Raw genomic sequence first — 16,314 nt, 5'->3', positions numbered from 1 at the left:
CTTCTTAACGACCCTATGGACATGCGTGGCAACCTTGACAGATCTATGGACCTGGACCCCAAGACCCCTCTGTTCCTCCACACTGCTAAGATTCCTGCCATTAACCCTGTATTCTCCCTTCAAATTCAATCTCCCGAAACTTACTAACCCACCCTTCCACATCCTCATCCAAGTCATTTATAAATACCACAAAGAGCAGGGGGTCACAAAACAGATCCCTGTGGAACACCACTGGTCACCGACCTCCAGACAGAATACACTCCATCTACCACCACCCTCTGTCGTCTATGGGCGAGCCAATTCTGAATCAACACAGCCAAGTTCCCCTGGATCCCATGTCTCCGGACTTTCTGAATGAGCCTTCCATGAGGAAACCTGTCAAACACCTTACTAAAGTCCATGTACACCACATCCACTGCTCTACCTTCATCAATGTGCTTTGTCACATCCTCAAATAATTCAATCAGGCTCGTGAGGCACGACCTGCCCCTCACAAAGCCATGCTGACTGTCCCTAATCAGCCTATGCTTCGCTAAATGCCCACAAATCCTGTCTCTAAGAATCTTCTCCAGTAATTTGCCCACCACTGAAGTAAGACTCACTGGGCTGTAATTCCCAGGTTTATCCCTACTCCCTTTCTTAAACAAAGGAACAACATTTACCACCCTCCAATTATCTAGCACTATTCCTGTGGCCAGCAAGGATACAAAGATCATCGCCAAAGGCTCAGCAATCTCTTCCCTCACTTCTGGTATAACCTTGGATATCTCCCGTCCGGCCCCGGTGACTTATGCATCCTAATGTTTTTCAAAAGTTCCAGCACATCTTCTTTCCTCACGTCGACATGCCCGAGCGTATCAGCCTGTCGTACTCCATCCTCACAAATGTCAAGGTCTCTCTCTCTCTCTGGTGAATGCTTTCGGCCAGGTGACTGGGAAGATTTTAGGATCCAGCAAAGAAAGACTAAGAAGGTCATAAGAAGGAAGAGAATTGATCTTGAGGGACAACCTGTGTGTCATATCAAAACAAACAGTAAGAGCAAGCACACCAAATGCCCTCTTCACTACCCTATCCACTTGTGTTGCCACTTTCAGCGGGCTATAGACTTGCACCCCAAAGGAACGGTAGTGTAGTGGTTAGCGTAATGCTTTACAGTGCTAGTGACCCGGGTTCAAATCCAGCCGCTGTCTGTAAGGAGTTTGTACGTTCTCCCCGTAATGCGTGTGTTTCCTCCGGGTGCTCTGGTTTCCTCCCACGGTGAAGACAGAAATGATTTTGCATACCTGCCATTTCTTTGTTTCCTGTTACTAATTCACCGGCCTCGTTCCCCACACTTACCCGAGCCACCGCCTTCCTACTTATATCTCCATAGAAACTCTTACTGTATGTTTTGATATTACACACAGGCCTGTAGTGTGCTGTAATGTTCTACTCTATTGTATTCTATTCCACCACCAGCCCTTGCCACTTTGAATAAACCTTTCAATTTAACATTCTCCTTGTTGACCACAATTGTGCCTCTTTCTCACGGAATCCCTCTTCCGAACTGGGATAAATTGCTGCTGAGTGTTATGGACCAGCTGTTCTAATATCTGCCACTGGTCATCCCATAATTTATTTTCCCAGTCCACCTTAGACAACACCTTCACACCATTACAAACTCCTTCCAGACAGCGGCCGGTATTGAACCTGTGTAGCTGGCATTGCAATAGCGTTTCACTAAGTAATCATTTAGGGAAGTTGAATACTGTGGCTGTAAAACCCACCCACCACCCTCTGTAAAAGTTTCAATTCCCATACCGGGAGTCGAACCCGGGCCGCCTGGGTGAAAACCAGGAATCCTAACCGCTAGACCATATGGGAGATTGGTATTCCAGGTGTAGCCTCACCAACCCACTGTACAAGTGTAATAAATCCTCCCTGTTCTTAAACTCCAGACCCTTCACAATGCTCATCGGACCTGCCTGTTAACTGTTTGTAATCTGTGCACTGGAACACGACATCCTTCTGAACCTCAGCGGGAACTTCACTCCAGCCTGAAATGGTCCCATTCCAACTGTGTTTTCCATGTTACATCCAGTTTTCTCACTTGCGACAATCGCTTGGACTCTTATGCGGCAGGCACCTTGACGTGGCACCTTGTCAAATGCCTTTTGGAAATCTAGATACTCCACACCCCACTATCAATTAGCTCCACACCTCCCTATCAATTCTCCCTGTTTAATCCTGAAAGAACTTAAGCAAATTTGTCAAACATGATTTGCCTTTCATAAAACCACATTGAGTAGGATTGATTATATTCAGCTTTCCTAAATGATTACTTATTTCCTCTTTGATTATTGACTCCAAGAATACACATTAAACCAAATGCCCTATAGTTACCCATCTGTTTGTCTTCCTTTTCGAACAAGGGAATCCCATTGGCTGTTTTCCATATTCTGGTCTCCCAGAATTTAGCAACTTTTGAGTTATTTCAACGAATAGGTCCAATGTATAGCACCCTTCCAATCCACCTCATCCGTGCGCAACATGATGCTCATCTATGCTAAACCCATTTGCCCACATTAGGCCCGTATCCCTCTGTTCCTTTCCAATACAAGTGCATTGTATTGGTACGTTCCAGTGAGAACAATCCCAGCCTGTCCAATCTCTCCCTATACCCACAGCCCTCCATTCCAGGCAACACTCAGGTGAATCTCTTCTGCACCCTGTCCATTGCTACCACAGCTCCCTGTAGTGTGGGGACCAGAACTGTACACAATACTCCAAGTGCAGTCTCACCAATGTTTTGCACAGTGAGAACATGACGTCCCTATTCTTCTATTCAATGCCTTGGCCTATGAAGGCAAGCACACCAAATGCCCTCTTCATTACCCTATCCACTTGTGTTGCCACTTTCAGCGAGCTATAGACTTGCACGCCAAAGGTACGGTAGTGTACCAGTTAGCGTAATGCTTTACAGTGCTAGTGACCCGGGTTCAAATCCGCCCGCTGTCTGTAAAGAGTTCGTATGTTCTCCCCGTGTCTGCGTGGGTTCCTCCGGGTGCTCTGGTTTCCTCCCACATTCCAAAGACGTACGGGTTAGGAAGTTGCGGGCATGCTATGTTGGCGCCGGAAGTGTGGCGACACTTGCGGGATGCCCCGAGAACACTCTACACAAAAGATGCATTTCGCTGTGTGTTTGAATGTTTATGTGTGTAATAAAGAAATCTTATCTTACGAACCCTTCTCAGCTCCCTGCCATTTACTCCATATGTCCTACCAGAACTTCATCTCCCAAAGTGCATTACCTCACACTTGTCTGGTTTAAATTCCATCTGCCAACTCTCCGCCCAACTTTCCAGCTGATCGATGTCCCCCTGTATCCTTAGACAACCTTCTTCATGGTCTAGAACTACCAATTTTTACGCCGTCTGCAAACTTACTAATCACACCACCCACATTCTTAACCAAGTCATTTATATATACATATTCCAGACAACAAAGGTCCCAGCACCCATCGCTGTGGTACACCACTGGTTACAGCTTTCCAGTCAGAAAGACACCCGTCCACCACTGTCTCTGCTTGCCGTCACCAGCTAACGTTGGATCCCGTTTGCCAACATGCCTTGGGTCGTCTGCAACCACTTCCTTTAAACCCCTTCAGGTCCTGGGGATCTGTCCGCCCTTTGCCCCATGAGTTTCTCTGATATTTATCGCCTGTGATTGGGGTTTTTACAGCTTCCTCCATGTCATTTGACATTAGCCCATCTGTTACCTTGGGGATATTTTTGGTCTCCTCCACGGTGAAAACAAAAATGATTTCACATAGCTGCCATTTCAGAAATGCCTCACTCGTAGAAGATCCAGGGTGGTGGTAGATGGAGCATATTCTGCCTGGATGTCAGTGACCAATGGTGTTCTGCAGGGATCTGTTCTGGAACCCCTGCTCTTTGTGATATTTATAAATGACTTGGATGAGGATGTGGAAGGGTGGGTTAGTAAGTTTGCTGATGATACAAAGGTTGGTGGTGTTGTGGATAGTGTAGAAGGTTGCTGTAGATTACAACAGGACATTGATCGAATGCAGAGCTGGGCTGAGAAGTGGCAGATGGAGTTCAACCTGGAAAGGTGAAAGTGATACACTGCAGGAGAGCAAATTTGAAGGCAGAATACAAGTTTAATAGCAGGACTCTTAGCAGTGTGGAGGAACAGAGGGATCTTGGGGTCCACGTTTATAGATCCCTCAAGGTTGCTGCGGAGGTCGATAGCGTTGTTAAGAAGGCGTATGGTGTGTTAGCCTTCATTAGTCTGGGTATTGAGTTCAAGAGCTGTGAGGTGATGTTGCAGCTCTGTAGAACTCTGGGTAGACCACACTTGGAATATTGTCTTCAATTCTGGTTGCCTCTTTATAGGAAGGATGTGGAAGCTTTAGGGAGGGTGCAGAGTAGATTTACCAGGATGCTGCCTAGATTGGACAGCATGTCTTATGAGGATAGGTTGAGTGAGCTCGGCCTTTTCTCTTTGGAGAGAAGGAGGATGAGAGGTGACTTGATAGAGGTGTACAAGATGATAAGAGGCATAGATCGAGTGGACAGTCAGAGCCTTTTTCCCAGGGCGACAATGGCTAACATGAAGAGGCACAATTTTAAGGTGATTGGAGGAAGTTATAGGGGGGATTTTCCGGGTCAGTATTTTACACAGAGAGTGGCGGGTGTGTGGAACGCACTGCCGGCAGAGGTCGTGGGGGCAGCTACATTAGGGACATTGAGGAGACTCTTAGATAGTGTAGAAGGTTGCTGTAGATTAGAATGGGATATTGAAAGAATGCAGAGCTGGGCTGAGAAGTGGCAGATGGAGTTCAACCCGGAAAAGTGTGAAGTGATACACTTCGGGAGATCAAATTTGAAGGCAGAATACAGGGTTAATGGCAGGATTCTTCGAGGAACCGTCTTCTTCCAACGGTTTCGGAGATAGCGAGGAGGAAGTGCGCGGGCGCGTGACTTAGTCTTTCTCTGGTCAATCCTAAAATTTTCGAGTCCCCTGGCCGACAGTATTCACCAGAGAGAGAGAGAGCTTAACGATTGTGAGGATGGCGTACAACAGGCTGATACGATCGGGTAAGTCGACATGAGGAAAGAGGATGTGCTGGAACTTTGGAAAACATTAGGACGGATAAGTCACTGGGGCCGGACGGGATATATTCAAGGTTATTATAGGAAGCAAGTGAAGAGATTGCTGCACCTTTGGTAATGATCTTTGCGTCCTCGCTGGCCACAGGAGTATTGCCAGATGATTGGAGGGTGGTAAGTGTTGTTGCTTTGTTTAAGAAAAGGAGTAGGGATATCCCTGGGAATTACAGCCCAGTGAGTCTTACTTCAGTGGTGGCAAAATTGCTGGAGAAGATTCTCCGAGACAGGATATATGGGAAGTTGGAGAATCATAGGCTGATTAGTGACAGTCAGCATGGCTTTGTGAGGGGCAGGTCGCGCCTCACGAGCCTGATTGAATTCTTTGAGGATGTGACAAAGCACATTGATGAAGGTAGAGCAGTGTATGTGGTGTACATGGATTTTAGTAAGGTGTTTCACAAGGTTCCTCATGGAAGGCTCATTAGAAAGTCAGGAGACATGGGATCCAGGGTAACTTGGCCATGTGGATTCAGAATTCCCTCGCTCAAAGAAGATCCAGGGTGGTGTTAGATGGAGCATATTCTGCCTGGTGTTCGGTGACCAGTGGTGTTCCACAGGGATCTGTTCTGGAACCCCTGCTCTTTGTGATATTTATAAATGACTTGGTGAGGATATGGAAGGGTGAGTTAGTAAGTTTGCTGATGATGCAAAGGTTGGTGGTGTTGTGGATAGTGTAGAAGGTTGCTGTAGATTACAACAGGATATTGATGGGATGCAGAGCTGGTCTGAGAAGTGGCAGATGGAGTTCAACTTGGAAAAAGTGAAGTGATACACTTCAGGAGATCAAATTTGAAGGCAGAATACAGGGTTAATGGCAGGACTCTTAGCAGTGTGGAGGAACAGAGGGGTCTTGGAGTCCAGGTCAATAGATCCCTCAAGATTGCCGCACAGGTCCATAGGGTTTGTTAAGAAGGCATATGGTGTGTTAGCTTTCACTAGTCAGGGTATTGAGTTCAAGAGTTGTGAGGTAATGTTGCAGCTCTATAGAACTCTGCTTAGACCACACTTGGAGTACTGTGTCCAGTTCTGGTCTCCTCATTATAGGAAGGATGTGGAGGTGTTGGAAAAGGTGCAGAGGAGATTTACCAGGATGCTGCCTGGAATAGAGAGTATGCATTATGAGGAGAGACTAAGGCAGCTGGGGCTTTACTCATTGGAGAGAAGGAGGAGGAGGGGAGACATGATAGAGGTGTACAAAATATTCAGAGGAATAGATAGAGTGGACAGCCAGCACCTCTTTCCCGGACACCAATGTTCAATACAAGAGGGCATGGCTTTAAGGTAATGGGTGGGAAGTTCAAGGGAGATGTCAGAAGGAGGTTTTACACCCAGAGAGTGGTTGGTGCATGGGATGCGCTGCCTGGGGTGGTGGTGGAGGCTGATACGTTGGTCAAGTTCAAGAGATTGTCAGATAAGAGTATGGAGGAATTTAAGATAGAGGGATTTGTGGGAGGAAGGGGTTAGATAGTCTTAGGTGTGGTTTAAGGGTCAGCACAACATGGAGGGCCGAAGGGCCTGTATTGTGCTGTATTGTTCTATAGTCTATAGACACATGAATGACAGAGAAATGGGAGACCATGTGGGAGGGAAGGGTTAGATAGAGCAGGTTAAAATGTCAGCACAACATTGTGGGACGAAGTGCCTGCACTCTGCTGTAATGTTCTAGTCTATTGTATTCTATTCTACCAGCCGTTACCACTTTGAATAAACCTTTCAATTTAACATTCTCCTTGTTGACCACAATTGTGCCTCTTTCTCACGGAATCCCTCTTCTTAATTGGGATAAATTGCTGCTGAGTGTTAAAGACCAGCTGTTCCAACATCTGCCACTGGTCATCCCATAATTTATTTTCCGAGTCCACCTTAGACAACACCTTCACACCATTACAAACTCCTTCCACACAGAGGCCGGAATTGAACCTGTGTCGCTGGCATTGTAATAGCGTTTCACTAACGACTACACTACACTGCCTGTAAAAGTTTCAATTCCCATACCGGGAGTCGAACCCGGGCCGCCTGGGTGAAAACCAGGAATCCTAACCGCTAGACCATATGGGAGATTGGTATTCCAGGTGTAGCCTCACCAACCCCCTGTACAAGTGTAATAAATCCTCCCTGTTAAGAAACTCCAGTCCCTTCGCAATGCTCATCGGACCAGCCTGTTAACTGTTTGTGATCTGTGCACTGGAACACCGAGATCCCTCTGAACTTCACGGGGAACTTCAGTCCCGCCTGAAATGGGCCCATTCCAACTGTGTTTTCCATGTGAAATCCAGTTTTCATACTTCCGACAATCCCTTGGACTCTTATACAGCAGGCACCTTCACGTGGCACCTTGTCAAATGCCTTTGGGAAATCTAGATACTCTCCACCCCCCTATCAATTAACTCCACACCTCCCGATCAATTCTCCCTGTCACATCCTCAAAGTACTTAAGCAAATTTGTGAAACATCAATTGCCTTTCATAAAACCACATTGAGTCGGTTTGTTTATATTCAGCTTTCCGAAATGATTACTTATTTCTTCTTTGATTATGGACTCAAACAATAGATGTTAAACCAATTGCCCTATAGTTACCCATCCGTCTGTCTTCCTTTTCGAACAACAGAATCCCATTGGCTGTTTTCCAATCTTCTGGTCTCCCAGAAGTTAGCGACTTCTGACAAATTTCAAACAATAGGTCCAATATACAGCGCCCTTCCAATCCACCTGATCCGTGCCCAACGTGATGCCCATCTATGCTAATCCCATTTGCCCACATTAGGCCCGTATCCGTCTGTTCCTTTCCAATACAAGTACGTTTCCAAATGCCTTCCAAATGATGTACCTGTACCCAACTCACTACCTCTTCTGGCAGCTCGATCCACACACCCACCACCCTCTGTGGAAGATGTATCCCTCAGATCTCCTTTAAAGTTCTCCCCTCTCACCTTAAACCTGTGCCCTCTACTTCTAGACTCCTACGCCCAGGGGATAAAGATGCTTAGTATTTATCCTATCTGTGCCCATCACTATGTTATAAACCTCTGTAAGGTCACTCCTCAGCCTCCTACGTTCCAGTGAGAACCAACCCAGCCTATCCAATCTCTCCTTATACCCACAGCCCTCCATTCCAGGCAACACCCTGGTGAATCTCTTCTGCACTCTGTGCATTGCTACCACCCCTTCCTGTAGTGTGGGGACCAGAACTGTACACAATACTGCAAGTGCAGTCGAACCAATGTTTTGCTTAGTGACAACATGACGTCCCAATTCTTCTACTCAATGCCTTGGCCAATGAAGGCAAGCACACCAAATGCCCTCTTCACTACTCTATCCACTTGTGTTGCCACTTTCAGCAAGCTATAGACTTGCAGCCCAAAGGTACGGTAGTGTAGCAGTTAGCGTAATGCTTTACAGTGTTAGTGACCCGGGTTGAAATCCGGCCGTTGTCTGTAAGGAGTTTGTACCTTCTCCCCGTGTCTGCGTGGGTTTCCTCCGGGTGCTCTGGTTTCCTCCAACATTCCAATGACGTACGGGTTATGAAGATGTGGGCGTGCTATGTTGGTGCCGGAAGCGTGGCGACACTTGCGGGCTACCCCCAGAACACTCTGTGTGAAAAGACACATTTCACTGTGTGTTTTCATGTACGTGTGACTGACAAAGGTATTTTATCGTATCTTATCTTACTACCCCTTCTAAGCTCCCTGCTATTTACTCCATATGTACTACCAGAACTTGATTTCCCAAAGTGCATTACCTCACACTTGTCTGGTTTAAATTCCATCTGCCACCTCCCCGCAAAACTTTCTAGCTGATCGATGTCCCCCTGTAACCTTAGACAACCTTCTTCACGGTCTGGAACTACTAATTTTTACGCCGTCTGCAAACTTACTAATCACACCACCAACATTCTTAACCAAGTCATTTATATATACATATTCCAGACAAAAAGGTCCCAGCACCCATCGCTGTGGTACCCCACTGGTTTCAGCTTTCCAGTCAGACAGACACCCCTCCACCACTGCCTCTGCTTCCCGTCACCAGCTAACGTTGGATCCCGTTTGCCAACATGCCTTGGGTCATCTGCAACCACTTCCTTTAAACTCCTTCAGGTCCTGGGGATCTGTCCGCCTTTTGCCCCATGAGTTTCTCTGATACTTATCGCCTGTGATTGGGTTTTTTACAGCTTCCTCCATGTCATTTGACATCAGCCCATCTGTTACCTTGGGGATATTTTTGGTGTCCCCCATGGTGAAGACAAAAATGATTTTGCATACCTGTCATTTCTTTGTTTCCTGTTACGAATTGACCGGCCTCGTTTCCCACACTTACCCGAGCCACCGCCTTCCTACTTATATCTCCCTAGAAACTCTTACTGTATGTTTTGATATTACACACAGGTTGTCCCTCAAGATCAATTCTCTCCCTTCTTATGACCTTCTCAGTCTTGCTCTGCTGGATCCTAAAATCTTCCCAGTCCCCTAGCCGACAGTATTCACCAGAGGGAGAGTGAGAGAGACCTTGACGTTTGTGAGGATGGAGTACGACAGGCTGATACGCTCAGGCATGTTGACGTGAGGAAAGAGGGTGTGCTGGAACTTTTGAAAAACATTAGGATAGATAAGTCACTGGGGCCGGACAGGATATATCCAAGGTTTTACGGGAAGCGAGGGAAGAGATTTCTGCGCCTTTCGTGATGATCTTTGCATCTTCAGTGGCCACAGGAGTAGTGCCAGATGATTGGAGGGTGGCAAGTGTTGTTGCTTTGTTTAAGAAAGGGAGTAGGGATAACCCTGGGAATTACAGCCCAGTGAATCTTACTTCAGTGGTGGTGAAATTACTGGAGAAGATTCTCAGAGACAGGATATATGGGCAGTTGGAGAAGCAAAGGCTGATTAGTGACAGTCAGCATGGCTTTGTGAGGGGCAGATCGTGCCTCACGAGCCTGATTGGATTCTTTGAGGATGTGACAAAGCACATTCATGAAGGTAGAGCAGGGGATATGGTGTACATGGATTTTAGTAAGGTGTTTGACAAGTTTCGTCATGGAAGGCTTATTCAGAAAGTCAGGAGACATGGGATCCAGGGAAACTTGGCTGGGTTGCTTCTGAATTGGCTCGCCCATAGAAGACAGAGGGTGGTGTTCAATTGAGCGTATTCTGCCCGGAGGTTGGCTATCAGTGGTATTCCACAGGGATCTGTTCTGGAACCCCTGCTCTTTGTGATATTTATAAATGACTTGGATGAGGATGTGGAAGGGTGGGTTCGTAAGTTTGATGATGATACAAAGCTTGGTGGTGTTGTGGATAGTGTAGAATTTTGCTGTAGGTTATAACAGGACATTGATAGGATGCAGAGCTAGGCTGAGAAGTGGCAGATGGAGTTCAACCCGGAAAAGTGTGAAATGATACAGCTCGGGAGATTGAATTTAAAGGCAGAATACAGGGTTAATGGCAGGACTCTTAGCAGTGTGGAGGAACAGAGGGACGTTGGGATCCAGGTACATAGATCTGTTAAGATTGCTGTGCATGTCCATAGGGTTGTTCAGAAGGCATATGGTGTGTTAGCTTTCATTAGTCTGGCAGAGGTTGTGGGGGTAGATACATTAGGGACATTGAAGAGACTCTTAAACAGCCACATGAATGATAGAGAAATGGAGGGCTATGTGGGAGGGAAGGGTTAGATAGAACTTTGAGCAGGATAAAATGTCGGCTCAACATTGAGGGCTGAAGGGCCTGTACTGTGCTCCAATGTCCTAGTCCATTGTATTCTATTCTACCAGCCCTTGCCTCTTCGAATAAACCTTTTAATTTAACATTCTCCTTGTTGATCACAATTGTGCCTCTTTCTCACGGAATGCCTCTTCCGAACTGGGATAAATTGCTGCTGAGTGTTATGGACCAGCTGTCCCAACATCTGGCACTGCTCATCCCATAATTTATTTTCCGAGTCCACCTTAGACAACACCTTCACACCATTACAAACTCCTTCCACACAGCGGCCGGAATTGAACCTGTGTCGCTGGCCTTGTAATAGCGTTTCACTAAGCACTACACTACAGTGCCTGTAAAAGTTTCAATTCCCATACCGAGAGTCGAACCCGGGCCGCCTGGGTGAAAACCAGGAATCCTAACCGCTAGACCATATGGGAGATTGGTATTCCAGGTGTAGCCTCACCAACCCCCTGTACAAGTGTAATAAATCCTCCCTGTTCTTAAACTCCAGCCCCTTCGCAATGCTCATCGGACCTGCCTGTTAACTGTTTGTGATCTGTGCACTAGAACACCGAGATCCCTCTGAACTTCACGGGGAACTTCACTCCAGCCTGAAATGGGCCCATTCCAACTGTGTTTTCCATGTGAGATCCAGTTTTCATACTTCCGACAATCCCTTGGACTCGTATACAGCAGACACCTTGACGTGGCACCTTATCAAAGGCCTTTTGGAAATCTAAATACTCAACACCCCACTATCAATTAACTCCACACCTCCCTATCAATTCTCCCTGTCACATCGTGAAAGAACTTAAGCAAATTTGTCAAACATGATTTGCATTTCATAAAACCACATTGAGTAGGATTGATTATATTCAGCTTTCCTAAATGATTACTTATTTCCTCTTTGATTATTGACTCCAACAATAGATGTTAAACCAATTGCCCTATAGTTACCCATTTGTGTGTCTTCCTTTTCGAACAAGGCAATCCCATTGCCTGTTTTCCAGTCTTCTGGTCTCGCAGAATTTAGCAACTTTTGAGAGATTTCAACCAATGTCCAATGTAGAGCGCCCTTCCAATCCACCTCATACGTGCGCAACATGATGCCCATCTATGCTAAACCCGTTTGCCCACATTAGGCCCATATCCCTCTGTTCCTTTCCAATACAAGTACGTGTCCAAATCCTTCTAAATGTTGTACCTGTACCCGCCTCACTACCTCTTCCGGCAGCTCGTTGCACACACCCACCAACCTCTGTGGAAGACTTACCCCTCAGATCTCCTTTAAAGTTCTCCCCTCTTACCTTAAACCTGTGCCTTCCACTTTTAGACTACTACGCCCAGGGGATAAAGATTCTCACTATTTATCCTATCTGTGCCCACCACTATGTTATAAACCTCTGTAAAGTCACCCCTCAGCCTCCTAAGTTCCAGTGAGAACAAACCCAGCCTGTCCAATCTGTCCCTATACCCACAGCCCTCCATTCCAGGCAACACTTGGGTGAATCTCTTCCGCACTCTGTCCATTGCTACCACTCCTTCCTGTAGTGTGGGGACCAGAACTGTGCACAATACTCCAAGTGCAGTCTCACCAATGTTTGCACAGCGACAATGTGACGTCCCAATTCTTCTACTCAATGCCTTGGCCTATGAAGGCAAGAACACCAAATGCCCTCTTCACTACCCTATCCACTTGTGTTGCCACTTTCAGCGAGCTATAGACTTGCACCCCAATGGCACGGTAGTGTAGCAGTTAGCGTAATGCTTTACAGTGCTAGTGACCTGGGTTCAAATCCGGTCGCTGTCTGTAAGGACAGTTCTCCCCGTGTCTGTGTGGGTTCCTCCGGGTGCTCTGGTTTCATCCCACATTCCAACGGCTTACGGGTTAGGAAGTTGCGGGCGTGCTATGTTGGCGCCCGAAGCGAGGCGACACTTGTGGGCTGCCCCCAGAACACTCCACGCAGATGATGCATTTCACTGTGTGTTTTGATGTTTATGTGTGTAATAAAGTAATCTTATCTTATCTTACGAACCCTTCTAAGGTCCCTGCCATTTACTCCATATGTCCTACCAGAACTTGATCTCCCAAAGTGCATTACCTCACACTTGTCTGGTTTAAATTCCATCTGCCACCTCTCCGCCCAACTTTCCAGCTGATCGATGTTCCCCTGTATCCTTAGACAACCTTCTTCATGGTCTAGAACTACCAATTTTTACGCCGTCTGCAAACTTACGAATCACACCACCCACATTCTTAACCAAGTCATTTATATATACATATTCCAGACAACAAAGGTCCCAGCACCCATCGCTGTGGTACACCACTGGTTACAGCTTTCCAGTCAGACAGACACCCGTCCACCACTGTCTCTGCTTCCCGTCACCAGCTAACGTTGGATCCCGTTTGCCAACATGCCTTGGGTCATCTGCAACCACTTCCTTTAAACCCCTTCAGGTCCTGGGGATCTGTCAACATTTTGCCCTAATGTGTTTCTCTAATACTTATCGCCTGTGATTGGGGATTTTACAGCTTCCTCCACGTCATTTGACATTAGCCCATCTGTTTCCTTGGGGATATTTTTGGTCTCCCCCACGGTGAAGACAAAAATGATTTCACATTCCTGCCATTCCAGAATTGCCTCACTTGTAGAAGATACAGGGTGGTGGTAGATGGAGCATATTCTGCCTTGAGGTCAGTGACCAATGGTGTTCTGCAGGGATCTGTTCTGGAATCCCTGCTCTTTATGATATTTATAAATGACTTGGATGAGGATGTGGAAGGGTGGGTCAGTAAGTTTGTTGATGATACAAAGGTTGGTGGTGTTGTGGATAGTGTAGGAGGTTGCTGTAGATTACAGCAGGACATTGATCGAATGCAGAGCTGGGCTGAGAAGTGGCAGATGGAGTTCAACCTGGAAAGGTGAAAGTGATACACTTCGGGAGAGCAAATTTGAAGGCAGAATACAAGGTTAATAGCAGGACTGTTAACAGTGTGGAGGAACAGAGGGATCTTGGGGTCCACATCTATAGATCCCTCAAGGTTGCTGCGGAGGTCGATAGGGTTGTTAAGAAGGCATATGGTGTGTTAGCCTTCATTAGTCTGGGTATTGAGTTCAAGAGCTGCGAGGTGATGTTGCAGCTCTATAGAACTCTGGTTAGACCACACTTGGAATATTGTCTTGAATTCTGTTTGCCTCTTTATAGGAAGGATGTGGAAGCTTTAGGGAGGGTGCAGAGGAGATTTACCAGGATGCTGCCTGGATTGGAGAGCATGTCTAATGAGGACAGGTTGAGTGAGCTCGGGCTTTTCTCTTTGGAGAGAAGGAGGATGAGAGGTGACTTGATAGAGGTGTACAAGATGATAACAGGCATTGATCGAGTGGACAGTCGGAGACTTTTTCCCAGGGCGATAATGGCCTCAAGTTTAAGGTGATTGGAGGAAGGTAGAGGGGGGCTTTTCCGGGTCACAAGATCACAAGACAAGGGAGCAGAGTCAGGCCATTCGGCTCATCGAGTCTGCTCCAAGGAAAGGGAAATAGAAATGAGAAATGGGGAATGGGGGAAGAAGGAAAAAAAACTATTCTAATCCCAATTACCGGCCTTATCCCCATATCCCTTGATATCCTGACTATTTAGATATCTATCTATCTCCTCCTTGAACGCTCCCACTGATCTGGCTTCCACTGCTGTACGTGGCAAGGAGTTCCACAAATTCACCACCCTCTGGCTAAAGAAATTTTTCCTCATCTCTGTTTTGAAACTGTACCCTCTAATTTTAAGATTGTGCCCTCTGGTCCTGGACTCACCCACCAAGGGAAACAGCCTAGCCACATTTACTCTGTCCTTTCCTATCAATATTTTAAATGTCGCTATGAGGTCCCCTCTCATTCTTCTGTACTCCAGCGAGTACAGTCCAAGAGCCGACAAACGCTCCTCATACTTAAGCCCTTTCATTCCTGGAATCATCCTCGTAAATCTCCTCTGAACCCTCTCCAACGTCAACACATCCTTCCTAAGATGTGGGGCCCAAAACGGTGCACAATATTCCAAATGAGGCCTCAGTAGTCCCCTGTAGAGCCTCATTAACACTTCCTTACTTTTATACACTGTACCTCTCGAAATGAATGCCAACATAGCATTCGCTTTCTTTACCACCGATCCGACCTGGTGGTTAACCTTTAAGGTATCCTGCACGAGTACCCCCAAGTCCCTTTGTACTTCCATGCTTTGGATTTTCTCTCCTCCTAGATAATAATCTGCCCGCTTATTTCTGCTTCCAAAGTGTACAACTGCACATTTCCCTACATTGAATCTCATCTGCCATTTCCTTGCCCATTCTCCTAAACTGTCTAGGTCCCTCTGCAACCTTCCTACCTCTTCAATACTCCCTACTCCTCCCCCTATCTTGGTGTCATCCGCAAACTTAGCCACGAAACCATTTATTCCATCATCCAAATCATTAATGTACAAGGTAAAAAGGAGCGGTCCCAACACCGACCCCTGAGGCACACCACTAGTAACCGGTAACCAACCAGAACGAGATCCTTTTATTTCCACTCTTTGCTTCCTGTCAACCAGCCAATGCTCCACCCATTCTGTTATCCTACCTGTAATTCCATGACCTCTCATCTTATTAATCAGTCTCTTGTGAGGCACCTTATCAAAGGCCTTTTGAAAGTCTAAATACACAACATCTACCGCCTCTCCCTTATCCACCTTACCTGTGATTTCTTCAAAAAACTCCAATAGGTTGGTCAGGCAGGATCTTCCCTTCAGAAAACCATGTTGACTAGGACCTATCCTGCCCTGCGCCTCTAGGTATTCCGTAACCCCGTCTTTGAGGATAGATTCCAATAACTTTCCCACCACTGACGTCAGACTAATAGGTCTGTAATTTCCTTTATGCTGCCTCCCTCCTTTCTTATACAACGGAACTACATTTGCGACCCTCCAGTCCTCCGGAACCACGCCTGAATCTATCGATTTCTGGAAAATAATCGCCAATGCCTCCGCTATCTCTAAAGCCATCTCCTTCAGAACCCGGGAATGCACCTCATCCGGTCCGGGAGACTTGTCAGTCTTTAGTCCATTTAGTTTTCCTAGCACCTTCTCCCTAGTAATCTTAACTGAACTCAATTCCATTTCGTGAGACTCCTGACTAACCGACACATTGCTGATGTCCTCCACGGTGAAGACGTATGCAAAATATTCATTCAATTCCTCTGCCATCTCTCTATCGTCCATTATAATAGCTCCTGCACCGTTATCAATTGGTCCTATATCAACCTGTGTCTCTCTTTTACACCTTATGTATTTAAAAAAACTCTTAGTATCCTTTCGAATGTTATCCGCCAACTTCCTTTCATAATTCCTCTTTTCTTTCTTAATGACCTTCTTAGTTTCTCTCTGCAGGTTTTTAAAAGCTTCCCAGTCCTCTGTTTTG

At 46.4% G+C, this 16,314-nt stretch overlaps 3 non-coding genes across 3 annotated transcripts; all 3 read right to left on the bottom strand.

Annotated features, from left to right (window-relative positions):
- Positions 1-1,791: 1,791 nt before the first annotated feature.
- trnae-uuc (transfer RNA glutamic acid (anticodon UUC)) lies at positions 1,792-1,863 on the bottom strand. The gene has a single exon. It is a non-coding gene; the product is annotated as a tRNA-Glu (tRNA).
- Positions 1,864-7,157: 5,294 nt separating this feature from the next.
- trnae-uuc (transfer RNA glutamic acid (anticodon UUC)) lies at positions 7,158-7,229 on the bottom strand. The gene has a single exon. It is a non-coding gene; the product is annotated as a tRNA-Glu (tRNA).
- Positions 7,230-11,233: 4,004 nt separating this feature from the next.
- trnae-uuc (transfer RNA glutamic acid (anticodon UUC)) lies at positions 11,234-11,305 on the bottom strand. The gene has a single exon. It is a non-coding gene; the product is annotated as a tRNA-Glu (tRNA).
- Between the last annotated feature and the right edge of the window lie 5,009 nt (positions 11,306-16,314).

This window comes from Pristis pectinata, chromosome 17 (assembly GCF_009764475.1).
Source record: "Pristis pectinata isolate sPriPec2 chromosome 17, sPriPec2.1.pri, whole genome shotgun sequence".
NCBI lineage: Eukaryota > Metazoa > Chordata > Chondrichthyes > Rhinopristiformes > Pristidae > Pristis > Pristis pectinata.
This window is presented reverse-complemented; position numbering and strand designations above follow the sequence as displayed.